Here is a 24,920-nt window from a genome sequence, read left to right as displayed (position 1 = left end):
TGTTCTAAAATGAGTTAGTGGTGGATATCTGGAGAGATGGAGCCTGGCTGCCTAGACTGTGCATTGTGAATCAAGGCAAAACAGGCAGGTAGTGGCTGGAATCGTCAGGAGACTGATGAGGATCAGGGCGTAGCAAGCAAATCAGGAGGGCAGGAGTCAACGGACCTGAAGCACAGGGAAATTGGAATTGGCAGGTTTTTAAAAACTTGGAGAGGCTGCTGAACATAGCACCACTATGACACGGAATGATGTGGGGAAGAGCAGAGTGAAGAGCCTGGAGTTCACATCCTGCAGGCTGCAGGTGTAGTTGATGAGTGGCAGCAGGTGTGCAGGAGGGAGGGAGGAGGAAACCAGGTTGCCACACCCATATACACAAACACAGAGACCCCGTTTACACTTAGGGAAACTACGTGCAAATGACAATCGTGAATGTCTGTTAACTAGTCAAAAACTTGAACACAGTTGTCATACAATAGATTGACATATGTGCATACGGGAGATACGCGCATTGATGGACACTTCTGACACCCAATGGAGATACGTGTTAAATATATGATGTAATAAAACGTCTTTCCATTGGTCACTTGGATCCCCAATGCTACCTGTTGCTGGAGGAGAATGTGAATATTCCTTAGCCAATGGAAAGTCAAAATCGTTAAAAGTGGAGATACGTGTTTTTTATCGGACAGCGACGATATGTTTTCATGCGGTTTGGCCTCTCGTTTACACACAAACGTTTTTGTTTTTTTTTCACGGAAAACGATCATTTTAAAAAACTCCGGCCAAAGTGCAGATTTCTGAAAACGCCGGTTATTTGTCGGCGTGTAAATTGGGTTAAACGGTGTTTTAGGTTCCGAAATGTCACACTTAACGTCATGTGAGCGACCTATGTTTACACTCACGCCCATAGGTTTGGCATAGTTATGACCCGCTCGACGGAAGATTTATACCGGGTTCATGTAAACGACAACATTTTTGAAAATGATGTTGTGTGCACGATGTTATTTAACAGAGGGGCTAAAATATCCGTTTTCCATATACCCTGCTACGTGTAAACGTAGGGAGAGAGTCCAACAGGACAGAGCAGGGATGGGAAAACAGCAGAGACAGTAGAGACGAGGGTAGAATCCTGATAGACTCTAAAAACACTAAAATCACTATTAAGATAATTAAGTCCTATTGATACACTGCGCTTAAAGGTAAGTTCACATTTCTTCCTGTCTGCCTTAAAACAATACTCACGTGTTCATGTGTGCATTGAAAGTTAAAATGTGTCCTCATCTCTCCTCCTGTTCCGCCCTGACTGCAAGAGTGCTCATTCTGAGGTTCAGATGAAGCTAATATGAGGCTTCAGTAATCAAAGACAGTCAAACCAAGTGGATAACTTCCAGAGTTTGCCTTTACACAGCAGAGAAGAAGAAAAATCACCTCTGACAGTGTGCCCTTGGTGAGCTGCGGAGGAGGGATGGTAAAAAGATTTTACTGATCATACCCTCTCCGTTTGTCTAACACTGATAAAGCCTCATAACTGTGAATCATAACTCTGTTAACTGAATCTGAATCTGAAATTCATTCTTTACATAGAAATTGGACAGCTGATTTTGTCCCCCAGCGTTCATGTTGCAGCTGCCTTCAGAGGGGAACACTTTGTGTTGTATGTTGAAAAAATGTGAATGTCATCCAAAACGATGAAGGAAAAATATCAGCAGGCATGTCAAAAGGGCGAATAAGAGATGTCATGCTGTCTTCATACATGTCCGCAGTGCTACAGAGAAGATAAGAGCTCTGAGTTTGGAAGAATTTTTTATCTTCTGTAATATTTCAATGACTTCCAAGATGAGAATGCCAGGATTTATGCACATCAAAATACAGTCGAGGCGTATTATGGAACAGTGGTATCAGAGGACTTACATTTCATTTGCTTGGAATTTGGTTTCCTGAACATTATCAGCGGGGCACAGTTTGGGAACTTGAGTTAGGATAGATACTCTTCTGCATGTCAGCCAGTAGTGAGTCTGGGAGGGATTATGGCAAAGGGCAAGGCTTAAATTGCTGGCAGAGAGTTTGGAGAAAAAGCTTATCACTGGTGTCTCTGGACTTTTGCACAATGCAATCCACACAGGGTCAGTCTGAGCTCCTCCACTTCTAGCGTAGATTAAATATAGAGCAGAAACTAGCCTCCAGTATGTGGTTTTGTTGTTTATTATAGAATGCTGAGCCTTATTAATTAAGCAAAACTCAAGCCAGAGAGAAGTTAATTTGTTTCTCTGTGATTTTTACTGGGTCTGTCTGATTCTGTGTCTTTGTTGCTTTGCAGTCTCTTCGCTCTTTCGCTCTCTCTCTCTCTAACTTGCCATATTAGGTGCACACAGCCACGTGAAATGCAATCCAATACATCTGCACTCTAATATATCCTTTAGTAATGAAACCTTTCCAGTTTTACTGTGTCAGATAGATGTTGGGATGTTGTGGCACTGTTGAGTACAAGGGCTAAATAATGAAAATACCTTTTGAAATTCAAATGCATGTGATACTTCTCGTCCGTTGACAGCTGGGATAGGCGCCCCCCCCCCCCCCCGCAAGGGATAGTCGGGTATAGACAATGGATGGATGGATGGATACTTCTTTAAATTGCTCTTCACTGTGATTGCCTGTCAAATTTCAGAATAATGCAGAGCAGTAGAGTTCAGTCTCGACTGATAGAAAGTTCCAGGTCACCCAAAGAAGCTCAAACTTTTCTTTGCACTTCTGACTTTGTGTGGTCTGTCCTCACTTCCAACTTGTGTATAATTTTTCTGGCGGGGGGGGGGGGGGGGGGTCTATTTACCCAGCCCACTTTCTTCCTCCTCCAAACAGAAATACAGTATTTTAGTATTTTCACATTGTTTTCTTATTCATATTGCAAGTGGCAGAGATCAAGTGTTTTTTCTTTCTTTCTTTCTTTTTGCCAGCAGCTTTTTCTGGTGCAGTGGAGCAGCTCGTGAGCAGAAGCAAACAGAAAAAAACGCCTGAAAGCAATCTTACATTTCATAGTGAACACTATACAAAATGCCCACCACATTTCTGGTCGCAGCCGTTAAGTATTGACTCCAGTTCATCATATTGATTGTCCATTTGCAGAAGTAATGTATACTCAGAATGAAAGGCACGCTCATCTGAAATACTGGATTGCATGTGTGTTTGGATTAAGTGTGGACATGTAATGCAGGAAGCTTTGAATTATTTTGGACTGTAAGAAGGATATTGCTTAAATATATTTTCCTCATACCCGTCCACCCTGAGATGAAAATTGTTTTGATGACAGAACAATAACGGATCAGTGCAATTGAATTTTATTGTAATGTGTACAGAAGACAGATTGCACAGTGTGTGTTTTTGTGTGTGGGTGTGTGTGAATGACACGTACCAAGTCAAGCGCTTTAAGTTTTGCTCAAAGTGAAAAACTAATGATGCAACAAAATCCTTTTTCCTTGGGTTCGAAGTGCATGAATACTGTTTCCACATAGTGAAGCTCATACTGTAAAATTGTACTGAAAATGCTAATTAAAGGTCCAGCGTGTAGGGGGCTCCATTGGCAGAAATGGAATATAATAATAATGAAGATAAAATAAGAATGCATGATTGTGCTTTCGTTACCTTAGAATGAGCTCTTTATATCTACAGAGGGAGCAGGTCCTCATCCACGGAAGCTGCCATGTTGCACCGCCATTTTTCTACAGTGAGCCAGATTGGACATTTTTGTCAATACACCCCAGTCATTACAAAATAACAACCACCAAAGCTCAAGGTTTTTCTAGGACAGCAGCCATCTGTTGTGCTAATTCCAAACCCAGTATATTACTGATACTTGGTATCATCCGATCTATCAGATTTATCTGAATGGTTAAAAAGGTTCAAAAGTAATCATGAAGTGACCATTTAGTAAGTGTGGCAAGAGCAGAGGTGGCGAATCACTTTCCAGTCATCCACTGTGTTTAATGGTCACGGTTTTTCATGCCATGTCACATCTGGCTCCATATTCTATTCCTCATCTTGCTAATCTCTTTAAAATAGTGTTATCTTGCCCATTAGATATTACCACAAGCAGCTCTTATGAATGTCATAATTTACCAGTCATTGATTCTTATTGTCCGTAGTTAACCAGACTGTAAAATGACCTTTCTAGGAGAAAGATGATTAAGGTAATCAGGAGTGAACCTCATGGTGTTCAATTATACCCAACCTTTCAAGGTGATACCTTGCAGTGGCCCAATAAAGGTCTGACTGGACTCTTTATCCCCTCTGAAAGTTGCATTCTTCTCCACAAAGATTAGAAAACCTGGCATTTATGATTCCAGCCATTCTTCCTGCTGGCTGGTAATATTTAGGCAGGACTCTCCTTTAAGCCCCCCCGCTCAGCTCTTCTAAGCTGTATATAAACATTTAATAAATGGTTTGCACGTACATGTAATTGTCAGCAGACATAAGCATTTATGAATGTATTTGCAGCAAAAGTATTGCATTATTTAAAGTGTTACCGATATTTTCTTGAATATTAAGAATATGCAGGGCAGTGTTTTGGCATCTCAAAGTGAAGCCACTGCAGAAATCCTGTTCTTTCCTATCCGTAACTCATCATGAACTCTCGTGCTCCCACGCAGTTTACTGTTTTTAGTGATAGCAGCCTGAAGAGACACTAATCAACCTCCATTCCACTGTATTTGAGCGGTATATGTTTTGCCAGCTAACAAAATGCAAGCACAGTCAATAAAACATTCAGCCCCTTCTAATGTTTCTTATTGATTATGTGGCTATTTTCACTGTTTTCTTCTGTTTATCTGCCCTATGGCAGGCAGGATGTGAATGGATGGCCCACTCGATCCCCTATGTGTCTGAGCAGAAAGACAACCGCTTGGAGGATTAGAGAGAGAGGGGATCGGCTGTCACATCCAGATGCTGCAAATCTGCTCCCTGCCTCACATGTGAATAGGTACGCCATTGTCTGGAGCACTGCTTGTTTTGCATGAACAGAGACACAGCCAAGGAGATAAACAAGCTGAAACTGAGGTTACACCAAGTCTAAATCTGCTATGATACAGGATTACAAGGTTTATGTCATGCTTAAAGCTTTATCCTCTGATTGTCAGTCAAGATTTTCTCAGTGGCAAACTTAGTAAGCCTCTAATGGCTGTGCATTTATAGACAATTTGAACAGGGAGGTAGGAGTTATTAAAACATGTACAGCATACTGATGCTAAGCTATGAGACACATACTGTACTTAACTGTTTGCTAAACATGAAGTAGATTTCACATTGGGATGTTCCACTGGCGGTTTGTCACGTAGAGGCTGTGGGCTATTGTTCACCTGCAGTGGAAACTGCCAGTCATGCTTGACTTGAAACGGCTGGCTTTATTGTTGCAAAGCATTTCTACAGAGAATACACTACTGCGGTGAGATTAGTTCTTAAGATATTTCTGTCATGATGATGGAAGAGCGATTAATTTGTAAACTTGAATCAACCTTCTTGTCAGTTATTCATCCCTGCAACTGTTTGGATGTGATATTTTACACTGTCATAGATGGATGAGCGGCAGATATATATATAAATATATGAATGTGCAGGGAGCGCTCTACATTTTGAGACAAGGACATTAAAAATATTCAGTGGGAGATATAAAAACTGTAATGAATGATTGAGGAAGCCTCTAATGACTAATAAATTCCAGCTTAATTCCTGAAATAAAAGCGTTGGGGATAGCTTCAGCTTCAGCATGATAATCTCTCAAGTGCTCAGTACTTTCTTCATTTACAGTAAATAGCATGGGAGGATGTTTCTGTGCAATAAGCATTTCATTACGGCGAGGAATGAGCAGCTTCTGGCACGTGGTCACATCTTTGTCCTTCTTCAGGTTTGAGGCCTAAGGACTGAACTCTTTTTGTGTGAGGATTGATCTCCTCCTCCCCGAAAACCAGTTCCACACCTATCAGAGTTGTTAGATATGCTTGCCATGTCTCCTAGAATTTATTTTCTCAACTAACAAAAAAGTACATCAGTTGGTCCAATTATGTGTTAAACATGTGGAAGTCTCTATTTAACATTTTCAATCTAATATATTTTGTGTTTTGCACACATCTTTCTGTAAATGGAGTTCCAGGACATGAGATTTTATCCCATAAATTGGGAGAGCGAAATCTATGGAGCATGATGCACAAGTGATGGAAGACAAAACTGTCAAGCCTGCCAGAGTAACCAGCCTTCAGATAAATATTTTGGATGGACCCTAAATTGTACTAAACCACATTACATCATTCTCTGTAGCACCAATATCATTTTCACCCTATCGCCTCCCGCACCGTCCAATTTTACACAGCATATTTCAGCTGCCTACATCATCTTTGCATCACAAAATTTTGATACTTGCACTTAGTCATGACCCACAAAAGAAGTTGCACACAGCCTGAAAGGAATACATAATTTTTAATGCCCACGCATTTCAGCAACCAAACCTCACATAAATGTGTGCAAACTCCAGAAAGTTTGTCAGACCGTGTTTGGTTGGGCTGTATTTTACCATATGGCCAAACATTGGCGGCGTCTCAAATGGCAATATGTCTCGCAACATTTCATCTGTAGTCACAGAGCTTCCTCTGAAATGTTCACTCTATGAGCAATGGACCTCTTCCAAAATCATGAATCACACTTTTATTTTCGCTGTCAGATCATTCAGGCCATGGGCTTGGAAGCCACTTAAGGTCAAATTGTTTGTATCTTCTTTTTGTCCTTTCGGTGGGAATGAGGGTGCAGATGGATCAGCATGGTCGAAACGGGACATTTTGTCCGTTGAAATGATTAGAATATTTAATGTCCACAACACAAAAGATCCCTGTGAAAAATGACTAGCTTAGAGCTGTAAATTCCTTCAAATCAAAACTGGAGAAAGTTTCGGTTTTCTTTTTGCCTGTAAATTATAATTCTTATCTAAAATGTAATTAAAACAAACAGCTTGACTGAAATCATTTACAGTTTTAATCACAAATCCCTATCCAAAGATTTTCACATCCACAGACTGAGAGATGAATATTGTGATTTTTTTTTTCCATTTCATTTTATGAATCAATTTTTTAGGTGCTATAGTTCAAATGATGCTTCTTTTTTTTATTTCATCAACTATTTGCAGTTAAATGCTCATTTTGTGAAATGATATAATCTGACATATTTATTTTTTTTATTGTGTGAAAATGCTATCCTCTCTGTTGTATTGAACCAGGGCTCACTGCAATTTTAAACAGACCAATTTAAGTCAGGCACAGTGGGAGAGAGCTCCCTGTGCTTATGTGGAGCTTCCTCATTGGAATTATACTTGAATGGATATTCAAGATTGCCACTGTGGGGCCGTTCAGTGTCTTTCAAAATGCATGAGCCAATAGAAAAGCTCACATAACAAAGATCACACAATGTTAAAAAATAACCCGATTTTGAGTGTTAATGTGTGCTAATTGGAGTTTGAAGTTGATGTTGAAGGACGCGGCTGATGGATGATGATGCTGCGTGATATGATAAGTAACATACTGATTATCATCATCAACTGATTCATCCTTCCGTGAGTGTGGGCTTTCTCATCTCTTGATAATTCTTTGAGCTGCAGCCAATATCCAATAACTAAGCCAGTCATCCAGAGTTCCTTCACCATTACATTGTGCAGTTGAAGCAGCTTAAAGAGCATTATTAGGGTGAAGCATCCTTTGAATTATTTTAATTTGCCCCAGATACATTGGTGAATCGAGAACCTGAGCCAAAAGTGGCATAGAATGGGAACTAAGAATTCATGCTTCGATCAGGAGCCCTGTGGGCCAAAGGAAGCCTTGGATAAGAAGTACAGTTGAAGATTAGTGTGGATCAAAGTGGAGATTAAATAGGAAGGCAAACACATTGATGCACCTAATTATCAAGTCTGTGAAATTTGATGAATTGCTTTGAATCTCAGAGACGTCGCCACTGAGGTGTTTGTTGAATTTCCTCTCATTGACTGCACGTGCTGAACAAATTCCGTGGTTGAAATACGCGATTGCCGCGAAACAGGGGAAAAGCAAAGAGGGTTATCAAACATTAGGCAGAGAAAGACAAGCTTCCTACGCTACACATCCTGAGGTGGACTGATGGAGCGGAATGGAAACGAGCGACGTGTGACACATTTGCAGGCCCACAGACTTTCTCCGTCTTGCCTCTCAAAGCACACCTGACTACATTATTTCATTGCCTCTGAGCCTTGCAGGATATCAGTAGTGATGTCTCATACTCTCCAAAACAACATCATGAATAATGAATGTCAGATCTCAAAATAAATAACACGCATTATTAATGTATTTGGAGCATCCTTTAAAAGGGGCAGCTGTGCTGTCTGTGTCACAGTACCCCCTGCTCACTCTGTCTCTGAACAGGTAGATTTAAGAGCATTTTTGTGAGAACATCAGACAGAGGGAGGCTTATCATAATGTGTGTTTTATCAAAATAACAGCAGAAATAGGAGAATAACAAATCCCAACTGTTGAGATACACATTTAAAGTGTGAAAAGAATTCCTCAGCAGTTCAGTTTGACATTTGGAGATCAGAGCGAGCAGCTGAGATTGTATATTTTATGTATATCCCATGCAACATGGGATCACTGTCATCATGATAATAAAACTTGCATCACATGGAGCCCTGCGCTTATATGAGCTTAACTCCTTCTGTTTGGATAAACCTATGCTATGTGTATGTATATTCCTTTTGATCACCGAGTGAGACAAACTTAGCATACTGAGCATGATTATTACATCATATAATTGCATCCCAATACATGTATTATTGAGTTCCTGACAACATAACACTCTCAAGGAAAGGAAGTTCTGTGGCTTAAGTCGTCTCTGAATGGCGCTTTACTGCGTTTTAGTCTTCTGTCAAAACACCAGCTTCTTTCGGGGCTGGTCTCAGTAAAGTGCTGATAAAGCACCGATCATTTTAAAGCCTTCATCACCACTGCGTCTGTAAGTCACATTGTTAGTGGAGCAATATTCATTTTTACAAGGATGCTGAAAGCATATCCAATAATCTATACCGCAACATTGCCTTAAGTAAGGTTTTTTACTCGCCCTTGTCACTCCAGGAATAACTGGCCTCATGAGTCTTGTATGTGTCTTGCCCTTTCATGGAACAAGGTCACGTTGTTTACAGTGGCAGTACAACGCCTCCTTAACATTCTCCAAGGACAGAGTGAGCTTTACTATGATGTTTCAATAGCGTTCAGGACCAATGCTCACATCAGTAAAAACATCAATTCAATGTGTCAGGCCGGCTAGAAAGATGCTGAATAATGCATTTTACAATTAAGACATGAATGCAGTGTTCAAGATGATGGATTCTGGCGACAGTATCTGAGTATCCCAAAAGCTTCACGTTGGGGAAGCAAGTGTCTCCAGCAGCAAAGAGTGTGTGGTCTGAAAAGCTACATAAATCAAGATAAAAGGTATGGCCTCCAGTGATGGTTCCCACACAGCAAATAAGACCTAAAGTAGTCAGGAGTGGTCACCAGAGATCCACAGACTCCCAGCTGGTGGAAAAGTAAAAGCATTTAATCAAAACCATTAGGCAAGGCTGTCATACAGCAACATGACACAAATTATGGAACAGAGCACTCAAAAGTGACCTCGGTAGGTACATGTGAATGACATGGAAATACTGTAGATTCAAAGGGTATTATAATGACCACAACAAAACCCACTGCTCTGGTATCTTGAAGAGCAAAGTGGGTATGCATGTCCATATGTTTCATCCCCCTGCTTGGACAGAGTGGAGGAAAATGCAAAGCGAGAAGAATGAAATGAAATAACTGAGTTATTTAATGATGTCTCCTCAAACTGGAAAGCAGGAGGGAGGTGCACTTCACCGCCATATGCCAAATGCACAGACAGGCAGGTCGACGCTTATGAAGACAGATGAATGATGCAACGCCTTCAGCACAGAGGGAAATGAGATCAGATGCTGACAGCGAGATGGACACATCCCTGGTCTGGCATTCAGATGCTGTCTCACATCCACCATCTCTATGAACGCATACTCTTCCCAGATGAGACATGTTCTCACTCTGCTGCCTGCAAATTCATCCTTTTTTTTTTCTTTTTTGCATGTTGTGTAATATGACTGAGTTTAGCATAATATACGCTGTACAGCAGGTTGCCTGAGATAAGCATTCCACAAGCAATAATCTTTCTGAAGACCTGAAGTCGCCTGTGTCAGCCGCCATAGCTAAAAGTCTGCAACGTGTTTTTCATAATTCATAACACAGAGCCAGCGTTTATAAATGCGATCTAAAGTGCTGAAGCCTGAGAGAGATTAGGACTGTTATATTAAACCGTTTTCTGGATTGTCAATCTTGTCACAGTGCTCCCCTCGTGTGCTTTGCATTTGTTCCAGTCTGTGATTGTGTGGTTAGTGTTCTCTTCACCGTAAACAATTATGTAGGCCTCTGTCTCATATTGTACCTCACAGCGTTTTGAAATACAAATAGATATGATATATATAACCCCATATAAACACAACGTAGGCTGTCATGGGAGAGCAATCCTATGCAACAATCAGCCTGAGGCCACTATCACACAATCATCCAGCAAACAGGCGAGGGGAGTCGGTAGGTGGCAGTCGTGTCCCGTTTGCAGCAGACACATGGGAGGACTCTGTCTCTCTCTCTTTCAGTCTCCCGTCTCTCTAAACCTCTCTCTTTTTTCTCTCACGCACGCACACAGACACCAGCACAAACTGGTGCGCGCGTCAACAGTAATTTACATTTCCTTGCCCCTATTAAAACTGAACAATGAATGAGAAGGACAAAGGTAAAGAATCTATTAATTAACGCCAGTGCTCGTGATGTGACTCAGCGCATGAGGTTCCTGCAGTGGCGAAATTCTAGGGAGCTCTAAAAGTTCAAGCGGAGAAATGTGACGAGGGGGAAACATTTTTCTTTTTTTTTCCCTGCCCTCGCTGCCACAGTCCAGCTGCTGCCGAACCACCGGCAGTGACTGGCGGAACTCTGAGTCTTGGAGAGAACAGCTTGTCAGTGGGAGGTAACCTACAGGATGCCCCACTCGTGCGCTTACACATTCGGTGTCCGTCCGTGCCGCGCCGTGCGTTTTTATTTGGGTGCGTAAATGCAGAGCGCACTGAGGTACTGTAAAGCGCACCGATGGATGCCGCCTGCGTGCGCTTATTGGAACGAGCTAATTTGTGATCACATTTGAAGCAGCTTAAAACACACTGCAGTCGACAGAGGAGAAGAAGACGGGGCTGGGGCCATCTGCACTCTGTGGATAATAACCCATAAACAATTTCTTACCCCCGTGCGTGTGTCATATCAATGGATAGGGGAGGCTTGAATACGCGAAATGCATACATAGATGGAACGAGGGCGCAGAAGTGATGACTGTCTTCGCTGAACTATAACTCTCGTACAGACAGGGCGATGAGGCTTGGCGTGGAAATCATGTAAAAAAAAAAAAAAAGCTTTTGGTGGTACTGCGAAAGCTTCTCACACTTGAAGCTGCTGACTGAATATCTGATGGGGTTTTAAAGGCTTCTTAAGGATACCTGCTGGATATTTTTTTTCTTTTCATGTTGCATCTCCGATTAACGCATTTTTCCTCCCAAAAATGGAGAGCGGTGCAACCTGATGAGAAGAGAGAAATATTGTTTCATCCCGGCAACTTTGACAATTCTTCCATGTATAGGATACCTATGAAATCACTAATCTGCGGGACTTCTTTCATCGATATAACCAGGAGGAAAAGAAGAAATAAGCGTCTAGAAATCCGCACTGGGCTGTGAGGTGAAATCTAATCAGATCCAGCGGGGTTGATGACTAAGAACTAAACGGGACTTAAAGAAAAGTTCCATTCGAAAACGACAGAGAGCGGGACGTTAAAATAAACTCACCTCTGCCTCCCTCAATGTATGGATGATGGTCTGTGTTATAGTCTAATAACGGGCTTCTTGGGATGTATCTACCTGGAAACTGACCGCACGAGGTTCTCCGTGCTCTATATGCTGTGAGGAGGTTTCGTCTAACGCATTCAAGGCAGACCCGAGAGCAAGAACTGTGTGACTTCACATTCGCCTAACTCATCATCTGGAGAAAATCTGGGACCACAGCGGGTATCGCTTTGCATCGGAAGAGTAGTTTCAACAATGGCACTTGTGGGTGCCTCCGTGTTATGTGCGCGCTGAGAGAAAAAGAGGAAATATCGGATGCATTATCGTCACTGTGAGTTAATAGCATGCCATCCGGACTGATGTGTGGATTACATACCACGACGTTTTGAGAGTGGGAGCAAAATGTGTCTGACAAGAAAATATCAGCACGGATTCTGCAAAATCGCCTGAGAATTGCGGATGTTTTTTCGATGCAGTTTTTGGGGAGGGAGTGGAAGAGGGACCGTTCTCCGTCTAAAGCAGAGATCCTGCAGACCTCGGCGTCTTGGTGAACAAGTAAGTTAGTGTTTGTGGCGTGGAAAAAAAGAAAGAAAAAAAAAAAGATATTGGTCTGATTGCCTCACTCGTGCTGTAACACAACTCCCCCATTCAGCCTGTTTCTTCCTGTTGTTGTGTTCACATGTGGTAGTTTGTCTTCCTCTCCTGATGACTGCGGTGATATGAACTAAATCAGGGCACAGCATTCCCAAAGGCTTTCCCCTCACTGATATCGCGGCCTCTAACTAAAAGATCTCTAATCGCGCTGATTTGGGAGATAAGGAAAAGATGCGCGCGTTCGTGTGGCTCTGCCTGCGTTTCGCTGCGCGCCCTTGAGTTGAGTGCGCGAGCATCATGCTTGGACGTCATGAACACTTAAAAAATAGCAAAGAGTTTAGCTTTTCTCGAAACAGGGCAAAGCAAATATTTGTAAAAGGGAGTGTGATAGATGTGTGTGGTTCCTCTTTTCACATAGTGACTTGCTGAATGCGGACAAGCCGACTGCAAAGCCACCTATCCATCCATCCAGCTGTACCTGCATGCTCTCAGCCTGCATTCTGTCTAAAAATCTGCATAATTTATAGAAACATGTGTTTCCCATAGTAACATTTGAGAAAAAAATATGGTACATGCTGTATAAAATATTAAGTATTACAATATAAAATTCAAGGATGCGTCTGTGACTGATGTCTAAATTGTCAGACTATGGTCCGCTTCTTCTTTTACTCAGAAGCCTGTGGTAGCCTGGGAGGGAGCTGTCCTTCTTACGTGGTGCTGAAATTAGTATTTGCCGTCCTCGCTCTGCCTCCACTCAGCTGGAGAAGGCACGGGTGTTGTAGTTCATGGCTTGAAAATCTGAGCCACTAGTCTGCTGAATATAATCCTTTCCCCGTATGCAACGAAGCAACAGATGACACATTTGAGGGTTTGTGTCTGTGATATGCAAAAAGTTAAAAAGTGAATCGGAGTTGTGCAGAATTGTATGGCTAAGCACCATTTTATAAGTTAAGTTTCTCTGTGGAGCAAGTCTAAATAGACATATTTATGCGCTAAATGTGACTGCAATATACTGTAGTTTATATTATTGTGTCAATTTCATCTACATCCCCTCATCATCTTCTCTAAATTAACAATAAAGAATATCATAGGATGTGTCCCTCTGAACAAAGGTTAGTACAAACACGTTAAAAGTTTTCACATCAGTGCTTTTGTGAGCTTAGAAATAGATGTCTGTCATGTTGGTGATAAACAAGACTGGTGGTAAAAGCATAAATGGAGGTGGCTGTCACTATTCAGACAAAGAATGAATTGCATCTCTCACCTGTGAAAGGGAGAAACATGGGAAGCATTACTCACCCACTGAAAGAAAAACCCTCCATATGATGGAGTGACATCACCTTGGGGAGACAAATTAGACGGCTGATTTTATGTTTTTGCTCTGTCAGAGGCTTTAGCATGATAAATCCTCCCTACATATTCCCAAGATTGCGGGTGGTTTGTTGGCAACTGGTGCAGAGTGATTCACAGTAATACTGTAAGTAGAGAGACTATTCCTCCTCCCCATTTAACACTTCTCAAACCTTTCCATCCCTGTGGAGATTTTCTTGGAGATGGATGTGGATCAGTGTGTTTGTTTATTTCAAAGCGACAACAGCTGTATCCCCAGTGTGTTCCTATTAGTCCTTCTAAGCAGTGGGAAACAGCATCGGAGCAGGTGCAGCAGAGGGACCAGGAGGGACTTCCTGCTGCTCACACAAAGCCAGTCTTCAGCTGATAATGTTGCTACCATGGACATATATTTTATATGCAATTTCTCAAGCCATTGTTGTTTGACTTATCTATTGAAAATAATTTCAAGCAGCCATGTCACAAAATTAATGAACTTGTCAGCTGGAAAAGGGCACTACTGCAATGAGGTGCCAGGGTCTTACAAAGCGACAGACTGTATACCCATGTTCCCTTCCCACACTCCCTTTGTCATTTTTTCCTCCTCAGCCTGTGACTCAGTTCAGATCAGGGCCAGCACTTTGTGCCATGCAATAAAATGTTCATTTCTCAAATCGGATTAATCTCTGTAAAGCCCAGCTTAGGACACCATTAGCATTCATTTCTTTCACTGTTGGGGACTTGTATCAATAATGGAGCTACCCCTACATTTTTCATCTTCTCTGGGTATAAACCCTCTCAGGGGGTTTCATTCAGTGAGAAATGGAAAAGTTACAGTGATCCGTTATCTACTCCCTTGGCTATTGCATTGGAGACCAGCAGTGCGATGCAGGAGGTCTGAAGTAGTAGGCCAGATAGGAGCTGGGAGTCCTAATGCTGCAGGTGAAAGAAGCCATTATTTCAAGGCTGACGACATCCACATAATGGATGACTGATACCAAATTCACAGTGCAAAACAATATATGTTATGCATTAATTAGGATAAGTGTAACATGATTACATGTTCAAATATTGCAACACTCTGCAGCCTATATCTCTGTTGGAATTAACAATACACACAGACGTGTCTTCATCACTAGAGATGATCCAGTTCTATGAATATTTGCAGTGACACCAGGTTTGAGCACCGTGGCAAATGTTTCAAATCTAGTTCACTGACAAAGTTCATATATATTTTGCCAAACAAAGCAGCCAGCTTATGACAGTCCACATTATCACGGGGTAGTTCTTGTCAGCTCTCAGGGAGAAAAAAATGAAAACCTAAGGATTTTGAGGTCAGGACAGAAGCAGCAGTGATGTAAGTTGAAGCTTCACAAAGTGCATCATGGCTGATGATTGCTGATGTTAGACACGAGGTCAGTCTTGTGGTGATTAATCATGCATAGCTGCAGACGATAGGCAAGAAGAGAGTCACTTTTAGAGGAATTGATGGTTGGAGGATGCTTTCATGCGCCAGCAGTGAATAAGCGCTGACATGATGGTCAGTGACACGGTGTTGCAAGTCTGTATCACAGGCAGCTATTGTGAAGGTGATAAAAACCCACCTCAGTCTCTTTCAAAACGTGGTGCTGGTGGTTGATGCATGCACTGCTTTGAAGAGAGTGTTGTGGTCAGATTAGATGGCTGTAAAAACGTAGCTATTGGTCACTGTTTTGTCACTGCAAGCTCACTGTCACGGCAACATCCCTATATAGTCTTTATTGAGAGTTGTTTCCAATCTGCTTCACCACCACTGTGACCACTGAAACCGGAGCTCATGCTTTTATGATATATAATCTACTGTAGTCTATCAACCAGAAACCAGGAAGCATCTTGGTCGCAGCATACACAGATGGGCATGAACAGTGTCTGCAGTAGCTCCACTCATTAGTCATCCTCTCCAGCATGTCTGGCTGAATTTTCTGTCCAGGGAAAGAACAGCTGAGCAGGGGGACGGGCTGCAGCACATTCCGTCAGTCGATGGATTAATCAATTGGTGTTCCAACTTAGGCCATCCATCTCTGGGAATAATCTGGGAGACATCATAAAAGTGCCATTCTGTCATTCTAGGGGCCAGGGAGCAGTGCTTCTTTTTCCCTGACCGCCTCTCTCCACTGCCACTCTTATCATGCAAACAGGAATGGATTAAATGAGAGACAGATAAGTGAATTCAGTGTGGCGATATCGTGAGGTGTTTTGCTTGTGTTTCTGCTATTTTGAAACAACAGCTTGAAATATTTTTTGCTGCTGTGACTCAGGGCTAAACAGGAATTCTTCCACCTCCATCACTATCTCTCCGTTTCCTCGCTTCCTTCGTAAAATTGAGCTAAGAGCACTGACCTGAATTCAGGGCACATCATTACTCACCACTTACCTTACATCACCCACCTTGCCAGTCGTGATGATGGTGTCTTTTCGATTTAGTAATCCCCACCTTCCTCTCCTCTGCCACTCTGTCTTTTCTTGACCTCACTGTAATGTCACATGGTGCTAAAATGAGAGTGACAGCACCCGAGGTAGGACTGATGTGACGACTCTGCTAATAACAGCTTGCATGAGTACAGCGCAAATGCTCAGAAAAACACACACACACACACACACACACACACACACACACACACACACACACACACACACACACACACACACACACAAACAGAAATATATACATGTGCACCACAGTCATTCTTCCTGCCTTTGGGGCATCCTGGTGGCATCTGTTTAAAGTGATGCTGACCCAGGCCACCACATTAATTCCTCCTGCTAAATTAAAAGGTTAAATAGCCAGGGAAAGGGTGGCCGCATCTCTCTTACTCTCCCTTTATTTTTCCAGATTGGGCCTTACAAAGGTAAGATATTTAAGTCCTACTTAGACAAAAAAAAAACTTTAGGCAGGGTAGGAATGTGAGCCTTTCCTCTCAAGCACTGTCTTCTCAATCTTTTGTTGTTTACTGTGGAATTTAGAGTGAGCTGAGTGTGCTCGGTGCTCTGTGCTCTAAACACACAAAGTTAAAAAACATTTTAAGTGGAGAGATGCCCTTCAAACAGGTTTTTAGTGGTCGCATAGCAACAGAGCCATGACTAGCGCATCCCCAGGCAGCTTATGAGCTGCTAGCTAAAATAGAGGTTGTCAATGGACACCAGCTTTCAGTGACAAAACCAGTAAGTAAATGCACAGACCTTTAGTCTGCTGGAAATGGTTGTTATCTCGCTTCATTGCTGTGAATTTTCTTCACATGCTTCCTGTATCCTGTCAACCAAATTAAGCAGTTTCCCAGTCTAAGAGGAGTTATTGAATACAGAGAAAAGCTGTGTTGTTGTTGACACAAGCATGTACATGTAGGCACAAGAGGATGTACTGTTTACCTTTTAACTTGTAGTGTTGTTTTTGAGATAAAAAGAAAATGCCCTGTAGCTGTAATGGATACTTGACCTGTTAGAGCTGATGGGTTTCTCCCACTGGAGAAGAAGCCTTTCTTTCACACAGTATTTTGTCCACAAATTGCAGGCTTTATCTGGAGGGCTAGTTGCAAAAGATTTTGTACTTTGCTCTCCAATGAAGCAGAACTGGCATTTCACAAGGATCCACTTAATTTTCAGTATAGCTTCCTCAGGTGAAATCATCAAAATACAGGAAAACTGGAAGCTTGTACTGAAGGACAACAAATCAGTTGCAGCCTTGCAGCTGTTGCGATGTGCATGAATCAAATTGAGCAAAAAGAATAAAATAATGGAAAGTTCAGCTGCCCTTTGAGAACACCTCCCAAAGCTATGATATTAAAAACCAATGTATTTCAGTGGCCTTCATCAAGCTTTGACCCTGAGCTGGGCTGCCCTAACACCAGCAGGACTAGACTCATCTCATCATGCTATGACTGCTGAACAAACGGCTACTCATTCATGGGGGGGGGGGGGGGGGGGGGGGAGGTGCTGCATTCTGCTTTAAAAACGAAATCTAATAAGTTCTGCTTTTTGGAGGAAGACAGAAATGAAGAGAAAGAGAAATTTTCATACATGGGTACACTATTTAATTAAATCACCTTCACATCAGCTATAACATGAACATTTAAATGGAAGGTTTTGCCTCTGTGAATGTGATATCTTAATACAGTTTTGATTATCACAGTATGCACATCGCGATAATGTGCATCTCAAGTGTATGAAATGCCCCATAATCAAAACCCATCTGGTGTCATGTGGAGAATCAGGAACACAAGAGTGCAATTTTCAAAAACAGAGGCTCAAAAGCCTGAAAACATTTTTCTGTAGATTTTTCCTACAGGTGTGTGTGTGTGTGTGTGTGTGTGTGTGTGTGTGTGTGTGTGTGTGTGTGTGTGTGTGTGTGTGTGTGTGTGTGTGTGTGTGTGTGTGAGCATGACACCGCAAGCGTGTGCCCTCCTAAACCAGTGCCTTCTGGAGACCCAGGGGTGCAGAATGAGTGTCTGGGATCTGGACATCTGGGCCGAGCTTTGCCGTCTGTCTCCCAGATCTGCTTTTTAAGTCATAAACCCAATCAGGCTGGCAATCAGATGGTCGCTCAGCTCGGCTACGTAGCAGGAGTCTGGTCATCAGTCGAAGCCCCACAATACGACACAGCATGATGACACCGCAGCTAACAGTCACACATTCTCTGACTGTTGAGCTGTACAGACATTGCACCTTTGATCATTCTGAGGGCGAAAAAAAAGCATGAAATTCTCACACCTTTAAAGACACACCACTACGCTAAATCACAAGGGAACACATGTGCTGTTAAATATTTGACTCACACAAAAACCTTGCAGAAACACCAAAAAATGCACCAATTTCAGGACAGACTTCATGCTCTGTTCTGTGTTTACAATTATTTGTCTGTTTTCACTCATGAGTGCATGTGCATGCATGTGTACATGATGCGTGTGTTTATCAGTGTGTATCAGTGTGCCTGTGTGTCGGTATCTCACCCTGTTAGTCTCTGACCTTAATGTGTCACTCATCCTGGCACCTGCATGTAGGCAAGGCTGCCCTACTATGATAGTTTTGATCTGACAAGGATAGACTTACACTTGATTTAATCCAAGTTGTCTCTATGGAGTCTGCTAAGGCACCAGTCTGTTTCACTGCTCAGGTCAAGGCCTTGTGACAGCGGCTGTCAGTCCGCTCCTCTGCTGCATGTGTGCGAGAGGAAGGAAAATGCTTTGAAACGCTAGCTGCAGAGAGGCCTGGATGAATTGAGAGAGCTCATGCATGCCCGGTTAATGGTTAATCTCCCTCATACACGACAAGAATTAATCGGGAACAGATGCCACCTCATATAATGAAACACTTGCACTTGTTTCCAAACCGGCAGCTTGTCAGGAATCAAGATGAAAAAACAAACCGAAGAAAGCTCTATTTATACATTGACAACAGTTTTAAAGTTGGAATATCACTTGGCCTGGCTTTGTGGTCTTTCAAACATGCTCATGATAAGGCTGAGTGAGGGCCGTTATGAATTAAGATAAATATTTAAATTAACACTTTTTTCCACACAGGACGCTCTCAATCAATGACAAACACGAATCTGTTTGCCAGCAGGTAATATTTGTCATGGATGGGAACAACAAAATTAAACTGATGGATATAAGTGGTTGAGAGGCAGTAAAGAGGTAGCCAAACATGCTTAATGGGAGGTGTGTGTGTGTGTGTGTGTGTGCACGTGTGTGTGCCTACAGCCCAATAGCTAGCCTCCTGCAGCCCGTGCCAGACTCCTCAGCGTTTGGCTGCAGCCCGTCTGTCACTGAAGAGAGAAAAAAGTCACACAACATACACGGCCTTGTCATATTTAATTTCCTGTTGGTGAATAAATTATACATTTATGTATCTATCTGTATGTGTCTAAGGAAGTAGGGTAATGTTACAGTATATTAAGATTTAAAAGTGAGCTGTTGTTGGTGTCTCTGCTGTCTTTTTAAAGGAAGTGGCTTGCATGTGAGGGAACGTTTTAACAAGTCATGTAGGACACACAGGTGGAACAGGGGCCATGACCAAGGTTTGATTCCCAGCAGTGACACCTCCAGCCTGGCTGTGAATTCATTTTGCCAGTGTTTGCAGTTGGGAAGCCAGTGAGGAATCATGTTGTTGATGCATTAGCGACTCGATTATAGTGACGACTCAGAGGAGGATCGGATCTGATGGGGTGCATTATAAACCTCTAACTTTAAACTTTTTAGATTTCTCTTTGCACTTTTAAATATTTTGCAGGGGCTCGTTTTTTATATTTGTAGATTTTCTAGAAAATGTGTGTAGTCACTTGGGCATACTCCACTGGGACAGTTTTTGCTTGATTGCTTTCTGGCTACAGGGGCATCGCCCAAACAAAGCAGATACCACAGCATTACATAATATTTTGTTTGTTTGCAGGGTTTGTTATGCAGTGTGGAGGTCACTCGATCAGGTGTTTCTAAATGTTGTCAAGTGAATACTGTCAAGCAGAGGTGACCTCCTCGTCTCGTCAAGTCTTCTGTGAAAGAGTTCTTGATGTTTCTTGTGTGTGATTGTGTGGTTTGATCCGTCCCTGCTCTGGAGTCTGTCGCAGTGATATAGTGATTATGTTTAGTAACAGGGGAACATTCCAGGCTCTATGTTGACTGCTAATTGGGCTCCAGTGTAACGACTGTGTCATATTAATGACCCAGATCCAGCTCATTGTAATATTCATGTGCTGTGAGGATTGCCATTTCTCTCTGGGACTGCATGGTGCAGAGGTTTATGTGTGTGTGTGTGTGTGTGTGTGTGTGTGTGTGTGTGTGTGTGTGTGTGTGTGTGTGTGTGTGTGTGTGTGTGTAAGAGAGAGAGAACGCGTGGGTGTCGGGAACAAAGGTTGATCACTGTGTACAGCTCCTCTTCAATTTATCCTTTTGTGTTCCTGAAAAGCGGTTGCAGTGCTTGCAGCCTCGTTCCTATGATGTGGGTTTCCCCCTTTCCCAATGCCATTGATATGAAAAGGTGTGTGTTGATTTAAATCTGCATCTGATCTGCAGACGTGTTGTAGGGTAATCGGTCGTCTTTGTGCCACATGATGTTGAAAAAGAGACCAACTGGTATATGTTTCATCCGCTTCAAAAGCAAATCAAGAATGAGCTGTTTTTGCAGAGGATGACAGAGCCCTCTGGGAGCTGTGTATTTCTTTTAGGGCAGTGTGGACAGGTTAAAAGGGTCTTCTGTGCCTGATGAAACAGGTGGGACCCCTACAGTCACTGGCATGCAATCCTTCCTCTTCCTCCCCCCACCGGTGTGCTCTACATTTGCATAACACTAATCGGAGCATAAAAGAGAGTCAGATTCATTCTGTATTCATTAGCTTCATCTCTAGGTGTTTCTTTATTCTACACTATAAAGGCCCTATCATGTCCTGGCCATCATATTGCATATTTCTCCGCTCTTAGGCACAATTCCGCTGTGCTATTTCTTTTTGCGAGGCTTGAATTGGAATGTGGAGTTTTGTAGTTAAAAGAGGTCACATGAATGTGAGGTGTCCCTTACGGCTAAGAAGGCTAAACCACTTCAGTATGGAAGCAGAACAGAAACAAATTCCTCCTATTGTAGTCTGGACAAAATCACAATGGACATAACTGATTGACTGATAAGACAGAACAAGGTCTTTTGAAGGACAAATGAGTGTCACGCCCTGATTGTGGGACTTATGTGTTTGGAACCGCTGCTTTGCCTTTTCCTTATCACTGTGTGTGTGTTGAGAACAGTTAACCACAACCTTCACCCTGCTCTGGAAGTATTGCATGATCCTTCCCCAGTTGGAATTTTTTTTTGCTTCATTTCAGTGTTCAGTTTTGAAAGATGAACCTAAATGGCAAATTGTGTTTCCTCGTACAGAGTAAAACGATGCATTAAAAAAAAAAAAAAAACACTGGCTTCTGTCTTCCAAAGACAAATTAGATTTTAATGAAGAATGAAAGTGGCTCTGTGGAGTCTCTGGCATAACATCAGATCCAGCACAGTAACTTTTGTGCAGTGATGAGGCATTCATTATAGCCAGTTAAGAATGGCAGCTATCAATCTGTAAATGAGCTGTATAAGTCATATAAATTATACTGCAAGTGTAGGAGCACACCCATAAATGTCAAAAATGCAAATAGACTTCAATGGATGGCTGGGCAAACAGGGAAAGTGTGGAGGAGGTTTTTTTTTTTTTTTTTTCTTTTCACCCCAAAAAGCTAGGATCCTCCATCCTCTCATTTAATGTGACAATGGAGGATTTCATCATTGTGAGGGGAAAGCGATTCACTGACTTAGGGGAGATCTAGTGTTCTCTGTGGTGAAAAAGGAGAACAAATCTTCATAAGACTGTTCTGCCATTTTTGTACTCATTTGTTCCAACATCAAAGGATCAGCTGCATTGTGATTACAGCCTCTGCAAAGTGGACCCTAATCCAAATTAATTGATGGAGCAATGCCGAAACATGCTAACAAGTCCTGTATTATTTTCTGGGATTCAGTGAGAAAGTTTGGTGTGAATTTTTAAAGTGGAGTGACATATTCTTTCCTGTTCATGTTGACTTTTAACCTGTCCTGTCAACAGGATGATTTTGTTAGCTTTCAGTATCATTTGGCTCTTGGACACATTCATTTATGTAAAATATCATCTTGGCACATAGATCTACTGGAAATGCTGACATACATGTACACGTACATCGAATAAAAGAAGAGATGCTGAAAAAAAAAGATCTTTACTGACTAACTATGTTAATTCAATGGTGCTAAATTTCCACTGTAAGAAGGCGTGAGTTCATATAATGTATATTACAAAAGTGATTTTTTTTAAGAGTTTGGTGTTACAATCTTAAATTGAATAAAATTATAGCATAATAGCTGTAGCAAATAAACCCCTGAGACTACTGAATTGAGCAAAGGTGCGTGTGACGCTTATTTTCAAAACTTAATTTCAACTTAATTCAAAAAGTTGAATGTTGTTTTTTTTTTAATCTCCCAGAGTTACATCGTCATTGCTTTATAAACATGGCACTCAGACATGCAACATTCCTGGTGTGCACACTGGCATAACATCATTCAGGCCAACTTGAAATGCTCTTTGGAGGAGAAGAGTGTTTTGTGTCATGCAAATATTATTTCAGTGGTAAATACCATTCCAAGCACTGTGAAATTAATCAAACAAAATTAAATCAAGGAACTTGGCCTGTGCTCAGGCAATTATAAGCAAAGACAGGGAAAAACAGATTTAAGAATGAAGACGCATTAATTATATCTGAGGGCGCAGAGCACCCCAATTCACCTTTGTGGAACGGGGTCAGCATATTGTATTTTGGCACTGAATAGATGCATGAATAGAACTTGCTGCAGGCACATCATTATCTATTTTATTTGAATGTGAAATGTATTGCCCATTTAGTTTAATGCCTCCCTCACCTTGAAAATGGGTAACAGGCCAAGAAGACTGCTGTGTGTGCTCCAAATGTCCTGTGTGCTGATTGTGGTCGCTGTGGCTTTTGGTGTGTCAGACCTGCTCGTGAACTCAGACAGCAAGTTAATGTCCACTTGCCAGATGCCAACTAACCTGCTGTCGTGTGTGACATTGCAGTTTCTCTGACTGTGTCTTTGGCTGTCATTCAGCTTAGCGGGATCGGGAAGCCTTGTCTCTTTCTCTCTACCGAATCAAGGAAGTGTCTGGCATAATGATGACCCTGCCTCTGGACTTTGCAGTGAACTAAAATTGTGAATGATGGTTGCCGTTTCTTTATAATGCTACATGAAATGTGCAGAAGCCACCACATCTCAGACATTACCCACAGTGAATGTCTTTGAATAACCTAAGGTGCAGGAAGAGAAAAATACAGACAGACAAATAAAGAAAGCTTGAGGGAGTGTGCTAAAATGGAGGATTACACTTTGACATACCGTGGGGGGAGCCCTCCCCTTTTTCAGAGCAGCTGAGGTCCAATGTAATTTGCCGTGTTTTAAGCCCAATGCCCAGGGGTTGTTATAGGATTTAAAGACCTTATGAAATGTGCTAGACCACATATGCTTATAAATATGAAAGTAAATACAGGGTGCAAGAGGGTTCGACTGAGAAAAGGAGAGATCATATCCTGGCGAGCATACATATGCAGTAGAAGGCATTATTAAATGCACATTTATTAGCCCAATTAGTGAAACTAAATGTGAACGTATATTGATAATGCATTAAACTGCAGAGTAACAAGTTACATTTACCATCAATTATCATTTAAAGCTATGATTTATATTTAATATCTTCACTTTTGAAACAGGCAACAAGTAGCAGTAATTTGTCTGTTTATTAATGTGAGTAATGAGACACTGTGAATAATAGCAGGAAACAACATTTTGATGTGCAGGGCACAGAAGGTGAAAATCAGTTTAGACAATTTGGCTTCTTTTAGAAAATCATGTTGTATTCGGCGACAATTGGTAATAACTGATGAGCCCTGCCAATCCGATCTTCAGGAAGGCAGTATCAGTATCAGCAGTAGAGGACTGCATGAACAAGAGGAAATACTGTCTATAAATATAATATATCGACAGAAAAGGCAAGCATGCTCAGCTGTCTTTCAATAGAAGTCAATGTTTAAAAAGAATCCATTTCCACAATGTGCCACCGTCAGCATTTTCAGCTGACTAGTGATTTTAAAGGCTGTTGCTGTTATTTTGTCCACCTCCTGTAGCTTCTTCTCTCTCTTTCTCGCTGTCTACAAACCCTCTTATCCTGTCCACTCTGTTAAACACAATGTATCTGTATCTTCCTCCCTCATCTACTCTATCCTGCTCCACATTTTTCCTTTTCACTAATCTCAATGTGCTTTATGCAAAGTAATTGGTTTAGAGAACTGTTTATCCACATCCTGCACATTTCCCAGCTCATGCGATGCTGAATCCGGTAACCTGCGTGCCTTCAATCACTCAGCCATTCCAGGGGAGCGACAATACCCCGGCTGATTTCAGCTCCACTGTTCCCTCGGTAATGGGAAAGCTAAAGACGGCTGGCTGCTGGGGCATCACACAAACA

At 41.9% G+C, this 24,920-nt stretch overlaps 1 protein-coding gene across 3 annotated transcripts in view; it reads left to right on the top strand.

Annotated features, from left to right (window-relative positions):
• LOC139337920 (leucine-rich repeat-containing protein 4C-like) overlaps positions 1 to 24,920 on the top strand; it is a 165,982-nt gene that overhangs the window by 105,318 nt on the left and 35,744 nt on the right. The window contains exon 3 of one of the 3 annotated variants that reach the window (XM_070972755.1): positions 4,832 to 4,969. The exons of 1 other annotated variant lie outside the window; for it this stretch is intronic. The gene's annotated coding sequence lies outside the window, so the exon portion shown is untranslated. Of the gene's footprint in view, positions 1 to 4,831; positions 4,970 to 10,147; positions 12,497 to 24,920 lie in introns of those variants that run through there. One more of the 3 variants, XM_070972754.1, reaches the window with a different exon arrangement.

The sequence above is a fragment of the Chaetodon trifascialis genome, chromosome 10, assembly GCF_039877785.1.
Source record: "Chaetodon trifascialis isolate fChaTrf1 chromosome 10, fChaTrf1.hap1, whole genome shotgun sequence".
In the NCBI taxonomy this organism is placed as follows: domain Eukaryota; kingdom Metazoa; phylum Chordata; class Actinopteri; order Chaetodontiformes; family Chaetodontidae; genus Chaetodon; species Chaetodon trifascialis.
The sequence above is the reverse complement of the archived record's forward strand: the minus strand, read 5'-3'. Positions and strand labels throughout refer to the sequence as shown.